This window comes from Tursiops truncatus, chromosome 17 (assembly GCF_011762595.2).
Source record: "Tursiops truncatus isolate mTurTru1 chromosome 17, mTurTru1.mat.Y, whole genome shotgun sequence".
Taxonomy (NCBI): Eukaryota; Metazoa; Chordata; class Mammalia; order Artiodactyla; family Delphinidae; genus Tursiops; species Tursiops truncatus.
Window position 1 is genome coordinate 40,566,013 of NC_047050.1, and position 12,296 is coordinate 40,578,308.

The 12,296-nt window shown below is 46.6% G+C and overlaps 1 long non-coding RNA gene across 1 annotated transcript in view; it reads right to left on the bottom strand.

Moving 5' to 3' along the window:
- Nucleotides 1-12,296, bottom strand: part of LOC109548275 (uncharacterized) — a 389,180-nt gene that overhangs the window by 54,908 nt on the left and 321,976 nt on the right. The window contains exons 7-10 of the long non-coding RNA XR_004522820.2: nt 10,518-10,631; nt 8,287-8,424; nt 2,738-3,156; nt 1,101-1,283 (exon numbers count right to left, since the gene is read on the bottom strand). This is a non-coding gene — a long non-coding RNA (uncharacterized lncRNA). The remainder of the gene's footprint in view (nt 1-1,100; nt 1,284-2,737; nt 3,157-8,286; nt 8,425-10,517; nt 10,632-12,296) is intronic.

A 12,296-nucleotide genomic window follows, 5' to 3' on the forward strand; every position in this document is an offset into this window, starting at 1 on the left:
GGTACAAATTAAGTGCTATCTGTACTTACTATAATGACATTTGTTGCATGTATTGGAATGGTCTGTTCACTTGTCTGTCGCCACCACCAGATTATGAAATCCTTGAGTCCCAGGACCTTGGCTTTTCCATCTTTGTGTCCCAGAGGCCCACCCATTGCATGAATCCAGGGCGTGCTCATTGCATGATACTCTCTCTTACTCACCCTCTGGTTTGACATAGCTGCAGGATTTGTATCTAGAAACCAACTGGGTTGAGAAGAGGCTAGATAGAACAGACTGGAGATGTGGCTTTTAAAAGGAAAACTTTCCTGGAGCTATAATTCTGTGCAATAGAAAATATAGCATCAGCTGCCACATACAGCCGGGAAGGTCAGCAGGTCACCCAAGACTGGCCCCCAGAGGACATCCTTACCCAGGCAGATGTATGAACTTGCCTCAAGCATGGCCAAGAGCCAGCTCTTGGTCACGCGCCAACATTTTCTGCCTTTGTGTATATTCACCTCAGTGTGCTCATCTGTAACTTAGGACTAACAGCATTTACTTCATAGCGTTGTCCTGAGGATTCTATGAGGGAACCATTACCAACTGCTTACAATAGTGTCTGGCATGGCCTCAATTGGCAATAAACGTTAGCTCTTCTTAGCGTGATTATCACCAAATCAATTACTCTTACAAATAGAGTTGGGAGACGCCACACTCATTTTCTTTCTTGTTTCAAGATCTTGGAATTTTTGTTTGTTCATTTGTATGTTTGGTTTTGTTTCCATTTATTTATTTGGCATCCTGGTGGGAATTATTTCTTAGCAGGTTATCTGTTGGAAGGTTCTAGCCCTCTTTCCCTTAGCCTCAACCTGAACTCACAGGTGAATGGTATAGCTTCCCTATCTTTGAAAGTTTCTTAAGAACCGTATCACTCTCAGGCTGGAAGTTCTCTGAAGTCTCAGCTTCCAGCAACCCCCAGTCAGATAGTCCCAGGAATACAAGAGGACACCATTTGCAATCACAGAACACACTTAAATGGGAAATGAACTTGATTCTTTCTGTTGTTCAAAAAAAAGGGGGGTAAGAACAAGGAAATCAAACGCAGGTCCAGGGCTTACCTGGTGGCGCAGTGGTTGAGAGCCCACCTGCCGATGCAGGGGACGCGGGTTCATGCCCCGGTCCGGGAGGATCCCACATGCCGCGGAGCGGCTGCGCCCGTGAGCCATGGCCGCAGAGCCTGCGCGTCCGGAGCCTGTGCTCCGCAACGGGAGAGCCCACAACAGTGAGAGGCCCGCGTAACGCTAAAAAAAAACCAAAACACAACTTAGGTCCAGTGGAATTGTCCTCAGAGTAATAAAGGCCTTTACCATGAGCTTTCTAAGCAACTTTTAGGTGTTGCTGGGCCACAGAAAGACTCTTTACAAATGGTTTGGTTTATACATGGAAAGAAGCCCTCAGGTGAAACTGCCCTACACTAGAGGCCTAGCTGTAAGAACCATTAGCTGTAAAAGAGAGGTTAATTATGAGGAAAACTCCCTGGCCTACGCTGAGGGGTTTTAGTGACTCACAGTGAGGGGGCCACGTTTGGTGACCACAGCCCTCTCCCCAGCAAAGGCTTAATGGGGAGTCTGCTACCATGTGCCACATTTGGGCTTGTGTAGGGACCAGGAAGCCTGATCTTGTTTGGGTTCATTAGCTAAGGGGACTGTTGCCCACAGGGATCATTAACTAGTAGCAGCGGGGAAGGGGGCAGGAGCAAGACAAGCTGATGAGAGGCAGCAAAGTTACTAATTTTCTAAAATTAGGATCTTGGTGAAACTCCAAACAGACTTTGCCTGGGGCTGGCTCCCTGACCCCTCAGATCAGTAAGCTGGTGGAGACAGCTTTTTCCAGGTTTTCCTCCCCACTCTCCTCCACGTCCTATGCTTCAGCTGTGGCTGAAAACATGCTCCGGTGGGGAGCGCTTATTTCCAAGAAACTGCATGAGATATTTTCTTTCAGAAGCCCTTGAAAAACTAAATGTTGTGTTTTGTCAGGAACATTTTCTTTTGAGCCAGGAACCCAGTTCCCACCCCACCCAACCCCCTCCAACATTCTGAGGACAAATAGGAAGCCAGGACGGGCAAAATTTAGGAGCTCACCTCCAAAAGGAATATTTTAACAAAACGTATACACACTTCAGATTCCACTGCCATCACTGAGCACCTACTCTATGCCAGACCCTGTGCAAAGTACTTTTCCTGGCCTTTCTCCACCATGCCCACAGCACACGGACCCCTGAGCACACGTGGACGGTCACCAGTTCTGCAGACGACACACTGAGAGTCAGGCTCGCAGACCGCAAAAGGCCACCTGATGAGCGCAGAGCTGGCGTCTTTACCCAAGTCCTTTGACTGAGGTCCTGTGCCACTCCTTGGCCCTGTCTCAACAGAATAACCCAGACAGTGACTTTCAATGGAAGTTAAAACCGTTGCCATTAGCATTCAGAAGTACATAGCTTAAGGGAAGGAATGTGAAAATGTCTCCCTCTGAGGGTGACACCCTCTGATCTCACCCACCCTATCTACGCTTCCGGACCTTTTTTCTTTTCCTTAATATTTCCAACTTTTGAGTACAAGAGTAGGCAGACCTTGTGACAAATATCTGGCCAATCTGGAGTGGTTGCGTGTGTCGATGCTCCATGTATATTACCGTATGTTTTCACCATTGCTATGGATAACTATTATTTTCTACTAACACTTCCAAATCAAATTACCTGTTAAGAATGTCTTCTTGGCGGGCTTCCCTGGTGGCGCAGTGGTTGAGAGTCCGCCTGCCGATGTAGGGGACACGGGTTCGTGCCCAGGTCCGGGAAGATCCCACATGCCGTGGAGCGGCTGGGCCCGTGAGCCATGGCCGCTGAGCCTGGGCGTCCGGAGCCTGTGCTCCGCAGCGGGAGAGGCCACAACAGTGAGAGGCCCGCGTACCGCAAAAAGAATGTCTTCTTGGAGGGCTTCCCTGGTGGCGCAGTGGTCGAGCGTCCGCCTGTCGATGCAGGGGACACGGGTTTGTGCCCCGGTCCGTGAAGATCCCACATGCTGTGGAGCGGCTGGGCCCGTGAGCCATGGCCGCCGAGCATGCGCGTCCGGAGCCTGTGCTCCGCAACGGGAGAGGCCGCAACAGTGAGAGGCCCGCCTACCTAAAAAAAAAAAAAAAAGACTTCTTCACTGTGCTAGCACTGGATGAAATTCTACCGTTCTGCACTTCTACTCTTCATGTCCATTTTACAATTAAAATAATGATAAAACTTCCTCCTGAAGGATGGTGTCGTTACAGGTTAATATGAACGAATGCATTCTACCGTCACTCTAGTTTCTTATCAGCATTCAGCCGAAGCATTTTTAATTTTCAGATATTTTCTATTTAGCAGTGTTTCTGAGGCATTTCCACTTGGGTGCAGCCAAGGCAGGGAGCAAATGAGGGGCTGACACTGTTGTGGAAGTGAGCAGAATGCCGTGAATGCAGGGTTTGTGGCACCAGCTCTCCTGAGTTTGAGCTCCAGCTGCTGTTGATATGGAGCAAGTTCCTTCCTCACCTGCATCTTATATTCTCCTCCGTAAAAATGAGATTGAAATTGCCTCTACCTCATAGAGTTGCTGTCAAGCATGAATTTACGTGAAGTGCTTTTTAAAATGCCTGGAACATAGTAGCTCTTTGTATGTGATTGCTGTTATTATCATGATTATCATTATTCCACAAGAACCACAGGTAGGAGCTCAGCCCTTTGGGAGGCAGCCACCATGAGGCCAGGAATCAGGAGTGTGTGCGTTCGTTTCCAGAACTGAAGTGCTCGGAGCACAAAAGCATTTAGTGATATATTTGCCTCTCCTCCCCTAATTCACTGATCAGACTGTGCCCTGTGATGTGCACACTTTTGAGACTATTCTGTTCTAGTAAATAAAGAAGCTTGTAGTTTACGAACATAGGCAAACTATCTTAAGATGTTTAAATATAAATAAGTTATTAAGCAAAAAGTGTGATAGTCATTGGCAGAATTCATGGGACGTGTTAAGTATAAGATAAGTAGTCAACACGTAGAACATGTGCATGTTAAACACAGGTAACGAAGGATGGAGGAACCAAGAAATACCTAATCTGTATGATGCACCTCAGTGCTAAATAGTCATAGTATACTAAATACACATGAGATTAAATAGCAGGACTTATTAAATATATATGAGCCTTTAATATTCATGATCTCCTTATCTGGAAAGATACTGGTTGTATGCTTCAGGTCACGTGTCCTCAGCCCAAGAAACTCAGGTAGAACTCATAACTGTCCATCAGGCTAATTGGCGAGCAACAGCTTAGGCCAGGCACGCCACAACTCTCTAGGAGGACAAGTATGTGACACTGGCCCAGGGTACCCACCATCGGTGGGCCCCTGTGTCAGGGATCCCCAACACTACCCTCAGATCTGATGATTTTCTAGGACTCATAGAACTCAGAAAAGCAATTCAACTCTTGGTTATGCTTATTACAGCAAAAGGATACAGACAGGGCTTCCCTGGTGGCGCAGTGGTTGAGAGTCCGCCTGCCGATGCAGGGGACGCAGGTTCGTGCCCCGGTCCGGGAAGATCCCACATGCTGCGGAGCGGCTGGGCCCGTGAGCCATGGCAGCTGAGCCTGCGCGTCTGGAGCCTGTGCTCCGCAACGGGAGAGGCCACAACAGTGAGAGGCCTGCGTACCACAAAAAAAAAAAAAAAAAAAAAAAAATGTGGAGGAACAATAATACGATCTATACAAGTGGGAGAAAGAGGAGAAGAAAGATAAGAAGGCAGGTGCATGAGCATATCGGTATGGCTATCATCTCATTCACTGCCTCCAGACAGTGCTGACCGCAATTCGCCTCCAGCTTGTGTTTATTGAATGCTCATTGCAGATCAGGTGCCATGCTAAACACTCTAGCTGAATCACTATTTATCCCCTCACCATTTTGTAGATGAGTAAATGAGGGCACAAAGGAACTTGTGTGAGGTCACCCACTGTCAGTGGTGGAGCCAGAATTCAAATGAGGTGACAGAGTTTACACTCAACCACTCTACTAGGCTGCTTGACTTTTGAAACTGGTTTGTCTTGGTCTCAGGGCCTAGCACAGAGCGGACAGAACTTTTTCATTTGCAAGTAACAGAAACCCAAGGCAAAATGTGAAAAGGGATATATATTCACTCACAAGCCTGAAAATTTTAGGGAACAGGACTGAAACAGCTGGATCTGTGGGCTCAACCAGGCAGGGAGGATTTGCCTGCCCATCTATCATCTCTCAGTTCTGTTTCTTCACTACTTCACTACTGTCAACTCTAAGCTGACATTCCTATAGCTTGGCAATCAACTCTATGAGAGATTCTACTTCCCAAGGGTTCCAGCCACAGACCAATGAGTTAGACTGACTCCGATTTGCCCAGCTAATCCAGTCACTGATGAGGGGCAGTGGCCAGGCCTGGGTGATATATGCACCCTTGCTGCTGGCTGTAGAGTCAGTCCTATTTGAACCACACAGATTGAAAATAAATGAGAACATTTTCCTAAAGGAAAATGGGGTTGTTGCCAAGAGAAGAGGGAACATCTCTGAGCAGGCAAAAACAGCTAATATTTTCATGAGTTCACAGTAAATGCATGAATATCGGATAGATGGATGGATGGATGGGTGGGTGGGTGGATGGATGGATGGGTGGGTGGATGGATGAATGTGTGAATGAATGCAAAAATGTAATGCCCAGGGCAAGGGTCCATACGATGAGAAATTTACAAGAAAAATACTTTCTTACATATCTGAACTGTGAGAGCACTCAAGGTTAGCAATTCCTTTGGTTCTCTTCCACAAAAAGAGACCAGGAGATTTGAGGGAAGTGGTTGGGAGAAGACTACTGAAAAATAGGTACTTGAAACAAAGAATGAGAACATGGGGAAGCATTTCTCTAATGGAGAACATTACAGTTTTAATAGGAAATCTGCCTCAAACAGGGTGGGTTTCTGGTTGCTTTTGTTGGCATATCTCTCCTTCTTGGTGTAGTAAGAAGACTGCAATTGTCATGGGCAATTACAGCCCAGTGCACAAAGTGGTATGTCCCATCTGGAGAGACCGGTCACCTCAACTGGCACAAGCCATCAGAGTCCTCAGGAAATAGGAGCTTGTTCCACAGGGATGCTTAGTCTCTTTAACTTCCAAACTCAGGCCGTTCCTGTAGGTGGATCCCTAGTTTTCAGCCACATTTGTGTGCCTGTGAAGCTGCCATTTGGAAAGTTGATTCTCAGAATGGGATTTGGCTGAGCAAACAGAGCCCCAGTTGGGAGAATACATCTACCCTGCAGAGAAGGTTATGCAAAAGGACAGGACGATAGATCCCAGCAGCAGATTCAGGAAGAGGAAAAGAGCCACGCACGCCCTCGCATACATAAGCACCAGGACTGCTTTTGTGCACAGCACGAGATCAGGGAGACCTCAGCATATTTCAGTTCCAAATCCTTGTGTTATTTCATTTTTCACTGTGTGCTCCATTTCAGGGAAAACGTAACGTGCATCTTTCTAATTTGCCTGCCCTTCAATTTTGCCCTTAAGACTTATTAACCCACTTTTTTTAATGTATTAACTCATATAGCTGCTCTTGTGTGACATCCTGTCTTCTAGGGCTAAATAGACATTCATATCTGTTGTGTTTAAATCGGGGACTTGGGGGGAGTTTTATGCCTCCAAGAAATTGAAGTTTCTTTTTCAATCTACAAGTTTCTAAGTGTCATGGGCATCTGGGCTGCCAGGCTAGAGAGCTTAAGTCCAAGGTGCCTTTTGAGGTGTGATGTTGCCTGCTTTTAGCTCTGATAGGGGACTGAGCAGGACTGCCATCTGGAACCTAACATCCTGACCTTTTTCCTCCAGTGTCAGGCCGTGGATGCCAATCTCAAGTGAATTCGAGTTGAATGTAAGAAGATGTTTTGATTAGAGAATGTAATCGCCAACCTAGAGTTATACCAAAACTGAAATCTGATGGAAGAGAGAACAAAGTGGGGTCCCTTTTACAAACTGGGCTAAATGAGGCACGAAAGCTGGTTTTACTCACTGCACCTCGGTCAGGCAGAGGAACGGAAGTCCTGCAGGAGTCCCAGAGTCACTGTCACAGAATTAAGCCCTATAGACCCTGCTCGAGCCCCAGCCTGGCCAGGCTCTCTGCCTCCGCTGGGGAGGGTTCTTTTTCAAGCTGTCGACTAAGAAAACCTAAGCTGAGACGGACACAGCATAAACTTTATTCAGTGGCCAAAGAATGGAGAAGCAGGAACTAAGTTCACAGATCAATTAAATCTCACCTGGCCAGAGGGATTTAATTTTAAAGAGTAAAGGCAAAGGGAGGAGGAGTGAGGCTAGTGATAGAGAGGCATATGCATTAGTCTACCGGGGGAGGGGCACGGCTTTTCCAGGATGTGAGATGCAACCCCCTTTTTATTCTTTTTTGGTCCTTAATGTCCTGTCATGGTCACCGATAGGTGTGCCATTTATTATGCTCCCGTAGTAACATCAGCTTATAATGAGACTCAGGCTCTGTTGGAGGTCGGATTCATCACCACCTTGGTCCCAGCTGGTTCCATGTGGGTGTTTGCTTGTAGCTTCCTTTCTTATCTCTGGACGCTTTAACTTAAAGATTTACATTAACTCTGCTACAGATGCGGGTTGACGGGTTTTGAGCAAAGACCTGGAGCAGCTCTGGCAACATCACCTCCTTAAGAACCAGAGGAAATGAAGACTCTTAATTTCATCTGAGAGGAACCTGAGCCCAGCGAGGCTGAGGCATTTGGCCAGTGGGGGTGAGAAGCCCAGAGGAGCTCAGGCCTCCCCATACAGCACGCTTCCCTGCCTGAACAAAACACAATTATGGAAAAGCAACAGCTTCCCTGAAGTATTCATGCTTTTCGTAAATGCATTAAGTTTCCACCCTGGCTATCCATTAGAATCAACGGGAAAAGCTAAAAAGAAACAGAACAGAAAACTGAACATCTGGGCCCAACCAGACCAATTAAATCGGGCTCTCAGGGGGTGACAGGGCCCTGGACATCAGTGTTTTGTTTTGTTTTGTTTTATTTAAGGGTGATTTATTTTACTTAAGGGTGGCAGTGGGAATAGTCATAGATTTCTAATACAAACCAAATACAAACATCAAACAACCATAAGAATAATGAAAATCTACAGTGTTTTGTTTTTTTTTTAATTTCCCTGGGCGGCGATTTTAATGCGTGGACAACTTGAGAACCAAAGTACTTATCTGGGCTGGGATGGACCTACCTGAGTGTTGTCAGCCAAACTGAGCCAAGAGAACATGCTGCTGATGGAGGGGGGAGGGTGTCTAGTGATGTATCGCACAGGTGGAGAGAAAGGATGCTGCCCGATGCTGTGGAATGACTCCGACAAGCTTGCCCCTGGGGGAATGAGAGGAGAGGACACAGGGACAAGTTATCTGAAAAGTGTCTTCTGCCCTGAGAGACAGCTTTGTCCTCCTGACCTCTGGCAGCCTGGATTCCTTGCACAGATAATTCCAAGCCTGCCCTTTCCCAGCACTGGTGGAGGTCTTCTGCAAGATTTTCTGCCTTGTCTTATTTTATTACCAATCTATCGCCACTCGTTCCTGTTTTGAACAGATGTAATTAATGGCAACAAGGGCTTTCCAGTCTACAAAATCAATACGGAAATGGCTGAAATAGCGTCTTGATGACAGAAGGAAGGCACAGCTCCTTATACATAATTCACCATGCAAACAGGCTGCTACAACCATAACTGCTCCTTGACACATGCAAATCTGGGAGGTGATTTGATTTATGATCTTAATTGGGCCTCTTTAGGAAAGGTCACATCTGAACTTGGTTTCAGGAAAGTCTACCCCCATTCACCTTCATACCTAAGGTCGAACTCATATTTTTAAGTGAATGCTGGACTGTATTTCTGTTCTCCTCCCCAAGCGCACGCCCCCCGTTACAATTTCGTTTGAATTCATCTCTCATAGTCCAGGCATGAATACTGACAACTCACCTGACTGTTTAAAATAAATTTTTTAAAGGGAGACAATTTCTCACACGCTGCAACAGAGAACCCACTTTCCCAGACTTGATGATTTCAATGCATAACTTAGTCTTAGACAGGATGGAGCCGGTAGCTCCGAGAGGTGAGAAGTCAGGTGGCACGGCAGACTGATTAGGGGCTAAGGCCTTGCTAAGACCTTTGGATTGGAGGGTTGGAGGCGGGAAGTGACGTGTGATTTGAATGAATTCTTCATCTTTTTGTTTTATCATTGCTTTTTAAAATTAGGATTCAAATTCTACTCAAGAAGCTCTTTAAAAAGGGAGGAAATTGCCAGGTCCAAAAGAACCAGGGGTCACCCTTCAGGAGGCTGGTCAGTTACAGAGGGCAGTCAGGAGGTACCATCTCACTGACCACTATTCTCCTCTACAGATGGAGCCGTCCACCTTCCACCAAGCATCTTGCCGCAGACGGAGAAGTTCTGAGTAAAGTCAACATTTCACTCATATCATTCTTTTATCCATAAATGACTAAATGATATCATTTTTTTTCTTTATTATGTAACTTGATAGACTTTAGGAATTGTGCACCCAGGTGAATCTAAGCTGCCCTTGGCCGCCCTGGCTTCAGCCTATGCCTTGCAATGCTTTGTCATTGAAAGGTCTTGGCTGACCTTGGTCAGGTCACCCCCTTTGTTGGACTCACTTTCCTCTCTAGTACCTGAGCCCCACAGGATGAGCGCTGGGACATTTCCACTTTGTCCTCTTCTAATTCTGGGTCTCCACCTTTAATCTGCATTTCCGTTTAAGTGACTGATCTGTGAATGATCCAGAAGGAGGTTCTAAAGAGTGGTTCTAACCATCTCCTTGCTTTATTATCCAGAAGTGGCATCACATCAGCTGCTTCCCGAGGTAGAATGCTTAATGCAACCACTAAGGATTTGCCTTCTTGCCTATTTCCTCAGCTGAGGTCTGCACCCTGCCTTCCTTGGGTACCTCCCATCATAATTATCTTCCACTCCCCACATTCAACTGCAGCAATAGTTCATTCGCTTAATAAACATCCATGGACATGTCTACATACCTGGCATGGCAAGGCCCCTATTTCTGACCTTCAGAGAAGGAAAGATAGTGACCAAAGGCTGAGGTCTGCACCCTGCCTTCCTTGGGTACCTCCCATCATAATTATCTTCCACTCCCCACATTCAACTGCAGCAATAGTTCATTCGCTTAATAAACATCCATGGACATGTCTACATACCTGGCATGGCAAGGCCCCTATTTCTGACCTTCAGAGAAGGAAAGATAGTGACCAAAGGCTAGATATCAAGACAGAAAATTCAGAAGAAAAGGAGGTCACACTGTATGTTTTCCCCAGGGAAGCAAACAGGAGAAGCTGGGAAAGGAGAAGGAGAAACTCACAGAAATAGGACAGCTTCACCTGAGAAGGTTCCAGAAGCGATATCTGGCTTTGCTCTGACTCAGCTTTGGTTTCTTACCTCTGGTAAAACTGGGAGGCTTGTGAAACCGGATTTCAAAGCATCACTCGCTCTTCACTTCCAGAAACCAGCTCCTGGTCTCCACATATAGACGCATCTTTGGCAAGGATCTGCCTTTCAGGGGATGGGAAAGAGATGAGATATTAGAGCCTGTTCTGAAGGGAAGAAAGAGTGACAGCTAGTGAAATAATGATCAACCATAATACATAATATTGGACCCTAAACGTGTAACCCCGCATCTGGAGCACAAAATGATGCATTCCCACACAGACTGCATCTTTACAAATATTTAAGCTGGAAAGGGAGGAAGAAAAAAAATCCTCGTTTTTATATCTGCAGGAAATATCTGAGTTTTGGCCTGGGTGATGCTGGGGCCTTCCAGGGTGAGAAATGATGCCTTGAACAATTATAGTTCCAGCTGCTGCCCTTTGAGCAAGCAGACTGTTTCCTGTCCATCCTGAAGTTATGGTCACTGATGTGTTGCTGTCTACTCTGTTCATGTCTACACGAACTTCCCCAGCCTAAGAAAAGGGGGCTTGCGGCCGGACACTGCTCACTAGTTCTTTGGAGCACATTCTTTATACTGTGTTCATGCAATCTAATAAAGTGGGGAGCACGCCATTGGCATCGACTCACTGGGGAGCTTGTTAAAATGCAGCCTTAGCCCTCACCCAGAACCTCTAAATTTGAGTCTGTGTCTGAAGTTATCTGTTTGTTTGTACACTTACTTGTTTGTCTGTTTTGTTCACCGCTCTATCTTCAGCTCCCGGAAAAGTTTTAGGAACAAAGTAGATGCTTAATAAGTATGTGTTGAATAAATGAATGAAAGAGCTTATTGCAGGCCCTTGGCAATGGTGGTTGGTTCAGGAAACATGACCAACATGACCCAAGCCATTCCGTTCAAGACTGGATTCAAATTCTAGGACTTGGGAATGAGAAGTTCTTTTACTGCTGGGACCAACACAAGAACTGTGGTTTCGCCCAAGACTAAAGCTAACAAAGAGGAAGGTGTAGCCAAGAGATTGAAGGAGGGAGACCAGGGCCCGATGCCACTGAGCCTCTGGATCCAGCTGTCATCTTGTCCGCGATGAGAGACAGTAAGTTGCTCTCTGCTGAGGCCATGCTGGCGTGGGCTCTATCACTCATGGCTGAAAGAGACCTGCCTGACACTAGCCCTGAGGTCCAGGCTTCACTGGTGTTTCACCAGCAGGATCACATGCTCGGTCTAGACTGCAGCTTTTAAGAGCAGAGATTGTGTCTTTTATTCTTTCTATATCTCTCCTGCTCCTCCTTTCTGCTCTTGGGACTTGAATGCCGGGTGGGACTATCTTTGCATCACTAAAATTGTTATGATTATCATGAGATTTTTTTTTTTTTTTTTTTGCGGTACGCGGGCCTCTCACTGTTGTGGCCTCTCCTGCTGCGGAGCACAGGCTCCAGATGCGCAGGCTCAGCGGCCATGGCTCACGGGCCCAGCCGCTCCGCGGCACGTGGGATCTTCCCGGACCGGGGCACGAACCCGCGTCCCCTGCATCGGCAGGCGGACTCTCAACCACTGCGCCAGCAGGGAAGCCCATCGTGAGATATTTTTGAAAATGACTTAAGAACTTACAAATCCTTCTGTGGCTATTATCTCAACAACCCATAAGTCTGGAAGATTGTGGAAGTACAATCCTCCTCCAGTTCATAGATGGGGAAACTGACCCTGGAGGAGACGGAGGCACCAGCCCTGGCATCAAATGGCTAATAACAAGGCAGGGGCCAACCAGGACTCTAACC